The following is an 11,896-nucleotide window of genomic DNA, read 5'->3' as shown; positions in this document are numbered from 1 at the left end:
GTAGTGGCGCACACCTGTAATCCCAGTGGCTCTGGAGGCTGAGTCAGGAGGATCGCAAGTTCAAAGCCAGCCTCATCAACGGTGAGGTCCTAAGCAACTCAGTGAGACCCTGTCTCTAAATAAAATACAAAATAGGGCTGGGGATGTGGCTCAGTGGTCAGGTGCCCCTGGGTTCAATCCCCAGTACCCCTGTACTCCCCCAAAAATATCACTTAGAAAAGATGTCAATTGTTCATTTCTTCTTTCCAATATTCTCTTCTCTGCTTAAATCACTCCATACTTGAACCTGTCCTCTGTACCTATATTGCCCGTGTGGAGTTCATCATTGACCTTCAGATTGCCAATCGAAGGCTTGCTCATCATTCTTTATCTTACACGACTGGTACTTCTACTTTGTTTGAACATCTTCTTACCTTTTTCATTATAACTGCACATTGAACATAGTTTTCTTTCTGTTACTAAATGACTTCTTACTTTATTTCACCCCTAAACTTTGGTCCCCCAGGCATGCTTTTTCTGCACTTACTACAACCCATGCTATCTGCTTCACAGATTTCACAGATTTTTTCCCTATCCACATATTATTTACATGTCTTTCATACACAGCACTTATTTTTTTTAAAAAAAAGGTGATCAGAAATATTTTATGAAGGAATGTAATGGTGGATTAGATTGGTAAAGCATTTTTTTTGTTTTTGTTTTTGGTACCAGGTATTGAACTCTGGTGCACTTGACCACTGAGCCACATCCCCAGCCCTATTTTGTATTTTATTTAGAGACAGGATTTCACTGAGTTGCTTAGAACCTAGCTAAGCTGCTAAGGCTGGCTTTGAACTTGAGATCCTCCTGCCTCAGCCTCCTGAACCTCTGGGATTACAGGTGTGCGCCATCACACCTGACTTGGGAAAGCATTTTTTAACTGTCATAATATAAAACAAATCTTTTAATTTTCTGGTGTTTTAAAACAACAGTTTTACATTTAAACTAGCCTTGAAGATAAACACAAAATTTACCAGTTTACAATTTAAAAAAATAATAACTCAAGAACCTGCTCTGTGTATCACACTATTCTAAGTGCAATAAAAGGGAATCTTAACCTTCGAAACGTGATTTTACTTTCTGCAACTGCATTATCCCCTTTCCCAGAGAGTAAAAGTAAATAAAAATGCCATTGCTTCCTACAGACCTCCCCCCAACCCACTTCTGGCTCACAGGAAAGCTAATTTCTGACAAATTTAAGATGTAATGAACTTGGTTCCTTCTCCCCCAAGATGAGAAAGCAGAACTCTTTTTCACTCAAAAAACTAAGTAATAATAATAATAAGCAATTATTATTATTATTATTAGTTTTTTAGTGAAATTTCCCCAAAAAGGGTAATTCTTTATCTTATGTAATAAGTATTTTTAAAAATTCCTTTTTCTTTAGCTGTTCTTAAAGTTTCTTCTCTCATATTGCCTCTTCTTCTACAAGGCAAATCAGGCATTTTTTTAATGCTGTTTTTCCTTTCTTTAGAGGGAAAGGCAGTTTTTGATCAGATTTTTTAGGCCTTCAACACTCGGGTTTGTGGACTCTATCTTGTAAGTCTCAGGTTTTTTTTCAGGAGCAGGGAGGCACCCTGGGGGATCCATCTCAGGCTAGGCAAGGACTGTACCACTGAGCTACACTCCCAGCCCCTACAATATTTTCTAAAGTAAGTTAAAATTATGAAAACAGGAAAAGAATATAGGAGGCAATGGAGGGATGCAAAGTGTGTTAGTTAAGAGACTGAATGTTCTAGCACCTTTTAAAAAAAATGTTGATTCTTTTATTAGAATGAGTTATTCCTTCTCAATATTTATTTGTATAATCATTTGTATCAGTATGGACTCATAGGCATTTTATGGTTCCGTTTTACTTCTTCTCTGATCACATCATTTATATTTCTTCTTATTTTTTAAAAAAACTTTATTAATTTTTATGTGGTGCTTACATGGTAGGCAAGTGCTCTGCCAGTGAGCCACAACCCCAGCCCTTATTATTTTTTTAAAAGAATCACTAAAAGGGATTTTTTTCCTAATGTTTCCAATATTCACTTAAATATTATACAAGTATATTTTCAAATATAATATACTGCTTTATTTGTAGTACAAGTACTTTATAACCTAGGATCCAAATTCTTCTTTTGTCTCCATTGTTACATTGCTGATTATTTGTTTTACTTACACATATTTTATAAATATTGCAAAATGTTACTCCAGATAGCCGTCTTTCAGATCAATTAAATACCAGAAACGAAAGAATTTATGTGGGCTGGGGCTATAGCTCAGTTGGTAGAGTGCTTGCCTTGCATGCACAAGGCCCTGGGTTCAATCCCCAGCACCACAAAAAAAAAGAAGAATTTATGTTAAAAAAAAGAATATATGTTATGTTGGTATGTTGGAACATCTTAATATAAAGTGAACAGGACCTGCATTCGAAATTTTGTGGGAGGTGAAGTATAACAAAGCAGTGGACAAAGAAAAATATTATATTAGAAAAAGCTTGTTACGAGTTGGTAAATGACTGAATATGAAGGCTGAGAAGCAGACTTATAGCTCCACATGGTTCTTCATCCAAATGACTTGGAGGATCAAGTGTTAATATTAGTAATGAACACATTCCTCTCCTCTCCAGGAACTGTCTCCAAAGTTGGAACCGAATTTACTTTTATGGCTACATTTAAATTGACATGATGCTATAATAGCCTGATTTCTTTTATGAAATTAGCTCCAAAACAATAAATATTCTTATATCTGGACGCAATGTTTGTTCTGTTTTGATCTTCGTAGATAAAGATCACTTTGTGGCTTTTGTTTTTGACCAGAAGCTATTGCAAAAGCAATGAAACTGTGACCTAGTTCTGTAGGCAGAAAGGAGAAGGTCTAGAGGGAGAATTCCTTAGAGCACTAGATGCAGTTTCAGACATGTTAGGTTTCAGGTAATATCAAGATATCCCAGTGGAAATGGAGGTTGCAGAGGTTCAGGTGAAGGTCAGAGAGCACTGGGAATGCTGAATGCAGGCTGGACAGTCATCTCCAAGAGGCATAGCTAGGGACAGTGTCCTAAGAATGGAGGTTAGGGTTATATTTCACAGCCTGCAGAGGAAATAAAGTCAATCAAAGAGAGATAAAATGCAGGCATAAAGTTAGGGGGGAAACGAGGGAATGAAGAGTCAAGGGAGACATTTTGCATAGCTAAGAGGAGTTTATGATACTGAATGCTGGGGAGAGCAATCAAAGGAAATGAAGACTGAGGATTTTGTAATGATAAAGTTTGACTTTGGAGAACACATTTTCAGTGGACTGGTAGGGGTGGAATTCCTGTTGGAAAAGAATTGAGTCCATAATGAGGAAAAAGAGATAAGCAAAAAAGAACGGGAGAGAAATAGCTCTAGGGGGTGGTATTTTCAAGGGAAAGTATTTTTAAAAAAATAGCTTTAGGAGGTTATGATTTTGTGTGAAAATAATGCACACTTATTGTAAGATTAAAAATATTAAAAAGTATAAAGAACAAGGTAAAAACACTTAAAATGCAACAATATGGAAAAACAAGCACCATTGTTTGGGTAAGTACATTTGCTAACATTTATCTATGCAGGCATTTATAACTTTAGTTTATTTCTCAATACTTTATATAATTCAAATCTTAGTATTACACATGAGGGAAAAACCTCTCTCTCTCATTCTCTCTCTCTCTCTCTCTCTCTCTCTCTCTGTGTGTGTGTGTGTGTGTGTGTGTAATATTTATTTATCTGTTATGGTTTGGATCCAGAATGTCCCCAAAGATCTCATATGCTCAGAGGTGGGGCTTTGGAAATCCATTGGCTCATGAGTGCTCTGACCTCATCAGTGGATTAATCCATTGATGGCTAAATGGACTATTGGGAGGTGGGACTTAGTTGGAGGAAGCAGGTCACTGGGGACCTATCCTTGCAGACTACATCTTGAACCTGACCTCTTTCTCTCTCTCTTTCTGCTTCCTAGCTACCCTGAGCTGAGCAGTTTTCCTCTGCCAGGACCTTCCACCATGATATTCTGCCTCACCTCAGGCTCAGAGCAGTGAAGTTGACTGATCATGGACTGAAATCTTGAGCCAAAAGTAATCTTTTTCTCATTCAAGTTGTTTATGTCAGGTATTTTGGTTAAAGCCATGCAAAGCTAACACAATGGCAAAAAGAGAAAATTTTAAAATAACATCAAATTACACAATATTGCCAATTCTTTCTCCCTTTTCAGTAGCCCTTGATAGAAGATTGATGAATTGGAAATCCTTGCTAATGGGAAGAAAGCTATTTATTGTCAATGCAAAGTAAATGGCTCCTGGACCGAGGCTCTGTTGTATAGATTCTGTTATTCATCCTCCTTTTTTATTTTCCTCTCAATATGATCAAGAAGAATCCCAAAGTTATTGGGGTGTTCTCAATTTCACACTGTACCTGGGGCTGAGAACATTTACAACAGCTTGAAAGTTAGTTGATTCATATTCATTTACTCAGAGTAGAACCACCCTTTTACTGGACCCTCTCCCCAAGACTGACACACCAGAAGTGGGAGCCTTAGATCTTATTAGCTTATTGCTTCCTAAGATCCAAGCAGGGGAGAAGATGTTGAGAATTATTCCTTTAGCTGCTTTATCATGCTTAGGAAGACAGTTTAATAAATCACAATATTTTCTGGCAGGGTCCTCTTGACTGAGTACAGTGCAGTATTTTGATTCATAATATACAATGAGCCAAATCACTGTTGCTCTGAACACTTGCCTATGACTGCATTAGACCCAAGAAGGAAAATATCTGCAGAAGAAGCATTCTTGTTCAGGCTGGATTCAAATACAGTTTTAATTTTAATCCAGTCCTTGAGGTTAATCACAAACAGAACTTGAAAAAATATTTTCTAAACACAAACTTACATACATAGATCATCTCACATATAGAATAATCATACTATATGTTATTTGGTAACATACATACTTTCATTTAATGATATGGTCTACATGTCAGTAAATACAAATTTACATTTTGACTTTTAATGACAACATAATGTACCATAGTTTATTTTACAAACCTTTTATTAGTAGCTACTTCAGTTTTATCCAGGATCTTGCCACTACCAATAACAGGGGTAAATTTCTTTTGAGTATATATAGTTTTTCCCTTGTATGATTAGTTAAAAGTCCTAGAACTGAGATTTTTTGATATTGAAACACTAGGGATGTATTTTGTTGAATGGGCAAAAACAAAAAGGGAGTATTTTATTCATTATTGGCATAAAAGTAAGTTAATAAAACATCTGTACAGTGTCATTGAACAATATGTAACAGAAGAATTGTTTAAGAACTTCATTGTAAAATATAATACACAAAAAGGATATAAAAAGGACATAAAACATGTAAAGTTTAACAAGTGTTTTTACAGTATGCAATTGGGTAGTAACCAACTGAGATGAAGAAATAAATAATTTCCCTAGACTTTTCTTCTGAAGCCCTGGCCAATTGTAACTCTGCCTTTGGGCAGTAGTTAGCATAGGTTTGTGATGCCATACATATGTATTCCTTTATAATATACACCAAGGGTCACCAAGCTCACAGGCCAGATCTGTTCTGCCAACTTGTTTCATTTAAATAGTTTCATTGGAAGAGTGCTCCTTCATTTATGTGTTGTGTTTGCTGTTTACACATGATGAAAGCTGAAGTTGAGTCATTAGCAGAGGGACTATAAGGCTTTACAATGTAAAATACTATCTGGCTCTTTACTGGAAATGTTTGCTGATCCTTGATATTGATTAGTTTTGTGCCTGTCTGAAATTAATATAAAGAATATATCATACAGTATGTTTTCTTTGTGATCTCCTTCACCCTATCACCATTATATTTTCTGGGCTGGGGTTGTGGCTCAGTGGTAGAGTGCTCACCTAGCATGTGCGAGACACTAGGTTCAATCCTCAGCACCACATAAAAATAAAGAAATAAAATAAAGGTAATGTGTCCAAATACGGCTTAAAAAAACATTATATTTTCTAAGATTTGTCTATGACAGGCTATGATTTTCTAGTGCCTAAAAGACCTCTTATTGATCACCTTATCATTCATCTCAGAAAAATATATGCTGATTGAATTTTTTACTAGTTTCAAGTAACATAAGTTTTAAATTTCTTCTGAGTTGGGTTAGCATTGCATTTAATAACATCCCTACAATTGATTGAAAATAATGTTAAAACTTTTTGGAAGATAATTACTAAACAAAGTATTAACATTTATTGAAAATGCATTTCTTTTTTTTTTTTCTTTAGTTGTAGGTGGACACGACCTTTATTTATTTATATGTGGTGCTGAGACTCGAACCCAGTGCCCTCACACATGCTAGGCAAGTGCTTTACCACTGAGCACAACACCAGTCCATTGAAAATACATTTCTTAATGAGATTCAGGGAACTGTTGCTGCCCGCCTCCCATTCACTCTTGTAAACAGAGATGATTAATACTAATTGCTCAAATGAGACAAGGTTCGTTATCAACTCTATTTTGATTCTTTATTTTTATGGATGGAATAGCCAAAGAGACTTTGTTCCCATAAAATAGGTATATATGAATGGAAGGAGGTTTTCTTTTTTCTTTAATAGCAATTTTGCTCTATTCTTTGAACTCTTTGTAAGTTAGAAACCTCAAATTATATACTTGACAGCTGCTAGTCATTCTGTTTTGTTGAAAACAAAGCATTGGAAATCATCCGACTTGCAGAAGAACTTCCTACTTAGTCATTACAGTCATTCACTTTCTGAAGCCAGTAACCAACATTTGCAATCATCCTACCTATGAGTTTTTCCCTCTGTTTTCTTTTTACCTTTTATTTAAAAATAAAACTCAAGTATGCTGGGTGCAGTGGCCCATGTCTGTAATCCAAGCAGCTTGGGAGGTTGAAGCGGGAGGCTGGTAACTTCAAAGCTAGCCTCAGCAAAGGTGAGATGCTAAGCAACTTAGTGGGACCCTGTCTCTAAATAAAAATACAAAAAAAAAAAAAATAGGGCTGGGGATGTGACTCAGTGGTCAAGTGCCCCTGTGTTCAATCCTTGGTACAAAAAACAAAAAATCAAATATGAAAAGTACACAAAAAAGTACATGGCTTTATATCTGCCACACAGACACTAAACAATAGAGCATTGCCATCCAACCCGGTATCCTCTCACATGCCTCTTGTTCCCGTCTCCACTTTCTTCCTCCTTCAGAGTATTTAACAAAATTGAGACATTTGTCTGTGTTTATAGAGAGCCACTAAGTGTCTGATGAAGAAATCAAGACCAAAGACACTTAGACTAAGAAGAAATATGTGCTGAAGCAAGATCTTGAAGATGGCATGAGGGGGTAGAATCTGATAATTCTTCATGGTTGGCAGGTATTGGACTTGGAAAGGAGGGGTTCCTGTTACAGTGAGTCAGAGAAGAATGAAGAGAGGAAAAGTCCATTCAACTAGTTATTTAACCAAGATTTATTAAGCTCAACTAATTATAGTACTGTAGAAAGTACTAGAAAATTTTTAAAAAGGAAAACAAGCTGTACTCAGACTTTCCTGCTAGATGCACATAATCTCCTTGAAGAAGGAAGAGATGAGATCATGGATCTGAGTAAGAACTGTTTAGGAGAGGGTGGATTTGGATTATGGAGGAGTGTGAATAAGATTTCAAAGAGCTTCCAAAGGGAAAGCCCTAAGGAATCAACACATTTTCTTTGTAGGACCGTGGTATTTTGTTTTGAAAGCTAAGCTTTGAATGCTCATATCATACATCACGGTGAATCTTATTGATTCCATTTTTAAAATTGCACCTGCCATGGAGTCATGCCAAAACTCACATACCGAATTAAAGCACAAAACCCAATAAAACATAACAAGAGCTGAATGCCGAAAACTCAATTGCTTATTAAAAAACCATTAGCCTTAAAATGTTAGCTTGTCAGAAAACAATTCCTTTCTACTAACATCAGCTTTGAAGGTCAGCTAATTGGAAATATATAGAATTAGGACAGGCAGGAAATTCAATAAAGCAGACCCAGCAGTAGAAGAAACTTTGCTCCCGGCCCTGCTTGTGGAATTAGAAAAACATCATCAGGCACATGCCCACAGATCAGAGCTCTCATTAAGCCAGTCATAATTCTGGTATTTAAACTCACCTGTTATAAGTTCAGTCGTTCTTTTTAAGCATCCCATTTGATGTAATACTTTAATGTCTCGTTAAGAGGACTCGAAAATACCAGGATATGTGACCACTTTAGATATAAAAATATCCAAATGAGCTGGCCAGTGAACCTTCTTTCATGATTCCTTTCTTTTAGCAATTAGCCTTTTTTCTTTCTGTTCTTTCCTTCTGTTCTCTGAAAATTAATCTGCGTTTTTGATTTTGGATTTGTATAGAGTGGGGGATGATTACTGAAGTCTTAATCAACATTCAGGCCGAAAGGAGTCAAACCTGCTATTATCTTTTGTGCTGAGAGCCAAGCCGTGTTTATTGTAAATGCCTGAGGCTCTCTGAAGACTTGGGAGAAGAGTCCTTTGAAGTTGACGCCAGTGGCAGACTTTTGCTTTAGATCACCATGGCTGAGAGAAATGCAGAGGTGACTTGGGGGAGAGTTATTTATAAGATCATTGAACAGAACATGAAAAGGACACTATTGAACTTGAAATATGATACTTTTGGTTACCATTAACTGAATCATAGAATTTGAATTAGAAACCATTTTATAAGTCATCCAGTCTAATGATTTCCTGACACTGACTTCCGGATTGATATGAGACAGGGTTTGGAACCAGAGGTGTTCTACCATAGAGCTACATCCCCAATCCCTTTAAAAAAGAAATTGTATGGGATCTTGCTAAGCTTCCCAGGGAGGCTGAGAACTTGTGATCCTCCTGCCTCCACCTCCCAAGTTGTTGGGATTGCATGTGTGAGCCGCTACAGAATCACTGTGATGATTCTATAGCATCTGTCTTTTCCTTTCAATCTTTACTTCCAGTTTCCTTGTCCAAGCCTCCATGGCTTCTTGCTTTTACCATTTAATACAACTGATAACTTATCTTGCATCTTCTGCTACAGACCTTCAATTGACCCTATTCATTAAAGTTAGCGTCACAACCTCTCGATCTTATCATTTTCCTGGTTCCCCTTTCCCCCCTAAAAGAGAACCCAGTTCCCTTTTGTCTACAGAATTTCTTCTAATCTTTCTATCCTAGCACTAATGGGCCTCAAAGAGACTTTTGGCTGGCCCATCCCAGCTGTAAGTGATCATGGCATCCCATGAACTCACCTCTTTTGCCATGTACTTCTTTTATGAACTTTTATGACTCAATGCACTATTATTATGCCATTTAGTAGAAAGAGAACATGTTGTGGACAGATACATGGTATGTTTTCTAAGTACTTAGCACAGTTCTTGATATATAGATATGTATTGAATAAATCATTGTGTAACCCTCTTCTTACAGTTCTATGTTTGGTATTCAACATGATGTAGAATATAAGAAATGATCAATTGCAAACTCATAGAGTGTTTGAGTGTAACAGAAATTAAAATGTTGGGTTCTGTATATTTTATGGCAATGAATGACTTATTAGCTATGCTAATATTAATTTTTGCATGCCTCCTGCCTGTGGCTTCCTGAGCCAAAAAAGGAAATCTTGTCCTCAGACTGTCCAAATAAAAGGCCATCCAATTAATCACAAGACCCTTAGCAAAAAACTGTTGGCACATAGCCTTTTCCCCAGAAAGATCTGCAAGATATGAAGAGAACAATCGCCTCAGGCAGCACACTCAGCAGATGAGACTAAAATGTGAAAAGGCCCACTCTGAACATTTCCAGCATAGACTGGCTGCCTGTGAGTCCTGATATTGTCCCCTAAGCATGCCGCTTCTATTCCCTTAACAGTTCCCACAGTTCCTTCATGTAACATCCTTAGCAGCTTAGCAAAGCAATTCAAATGGACAAATGTATATGTTATAGTTTTTTAAAAATTATTTTTGAGTTGGATAATACTGCATGGAAACAGTGTCATATAATTAAGGCCGGATTAATAGGTAAAAGTTTATATTTGTGGGGTAATGTCCTTAATAGAGTAGTTTTGAATTCTGACTCTACATTACAATTTTCTGGCAGGCTTTCAAAATTCAGATGTCCAGGCTCCACTCCTTCCCCATGCGCTCTGATTCAGTTGATCTGAGGTGGATCGTAGGCATGTTATGCTTTTTGAAAGCTCCCCGGGTAAATCTAATTTGCTGCCAGTGTTGAGAATCATTGCAACTTACTGAAGATTGTCATTCTGTTGTACATTATTAAGAAGCAAAATAATTAACACAGCTGTTCAGGTTTCATTCAAACATTGTTTTTCCCCCCTCTGTGTCACGAGGCTAGAAGCTTAAGATGTGAGCATTGCACACTCCATACCTACTGCGGACGCCAATGAAACTCCTCACTCTCAGAATATCAATTAGTGTTCCATGTAGGGAGTAGCTGTTCCAGTTATCCTTTTTAATAGTTAGGAGAGGGTCAACATGCTGTGGGAATTCTCTCTCAATCAAGGTCTAGTCTCTGAGTAAACAAAGCATGTGACTGACATTTTGGTACTTTATGAGTTAGCCCTGGCTGTCTTTTTATCTTTTATTTATTTTTATATTTTATTGTGCTTGATTCCTTTTCCAGTTTATGCTCCAGTCGCAGTGAATTATGTTACAAGCCTCCTAAGTCCAATAATGTAGAGACTTTTATTTTGCCAGGCTTTTACACATATTTCCTCTTTGGATGCCCTTCCTCCTCTTGTCTGCCTGGAAATTCCTAATCATTCTTTCATACCAAGAGCTCTACTGGTGCAACACTCCGAGTTAGTAAGCAACGTGTATGTATGGGCATGTTTGTTATGTGTATTTTTATTGTAAGAGACATCATAGATTTCATTGTCTCCCTAAAAGGGTCTGTGACTCCATAAAAACTAAAGATTCACTTTTCTCATGTTATGATCCAAAGTGACACATTGGAGGCATTCTGAGACCCCCTATTCTCCAACTATACCAACCAAGTTCACTGTTACCCATTCCTCTTTTTTATCATCTTTATTTGTCTTCCTTTGGACTGAGATCGCACTGAAGGCAGAGAGAGTCGTTTTCGTCTTTGATCCCAGAGCTTAGTAAAAATCCATTCATTCATATTTATCTATGGAGAATGTTGACACTCAGGTCAACTTTCATGGGATTTGAAAGTGTTTATGTACTGAAGTTCTAGAGGGAATAGCGCTTGCATCTTCTATCTGCTATCCATATAGTTCAGTCTTTGACCTTTTTCCTTTATCAGGTCCTACTTAATGTGAACACCAAGAAATACAAAAACACTTCTTCTTGATAATATGTCAAAATATTGAGCCATGGTAGATTGTCCATTTTGTACACACACGAACAGAAACACTGTGCCTATTCTTTGCCAAGAAGATTTTCTCCAATGCTTAAATTACATGAGTTCTAGAAAGACAATAAGTAAATGAAATGAAGGGAAAGAAATTATCGGCAAAATAATATAAGGAAAATTCTCAGAGCCAACAGATACTTATTTATAGATTAAAAGGCTAGCACCCAGCAAAACAGATGAAAATAGGCTCATGCCAAGATATATCCCTGTGAAATTTCATAACACTGGGAACAAAGCAAAAATTTGTACAAGTTTCCAGGGGCAAAAATAGGTCAAGTACAAAGGTTCAAGAATCAGTTGGCTTAAGAATTTTCAATATCATCACTATGAACCAGAAAGCAATGGAGTAATGCTTTGAAAATTCTGAAGGAAAATGATTTTTGACTTATGTTTTGATTTGCACACAAACTAATAATGAAATGTACCAGTAGAAAGCGGAC

Source organism: Marmota marmota, unplaced genomic scaffold, assembly GCF_001458135.2.
Source record: "Marmota marmota marmota unplaced genomic scaffold, marMar, whole genome shotgun sequence".
Taxonomy (NCBI): Eukaryota; Metazoa; Chordata; class Mammalia; order Rodentia; family Sciuridae; genus Marmota; species Marmota marmota.
The sequence above is the reverse complement of the archived record's forward strand: the minus strand, read 5'-3'. Positions refer to the sequence as shown.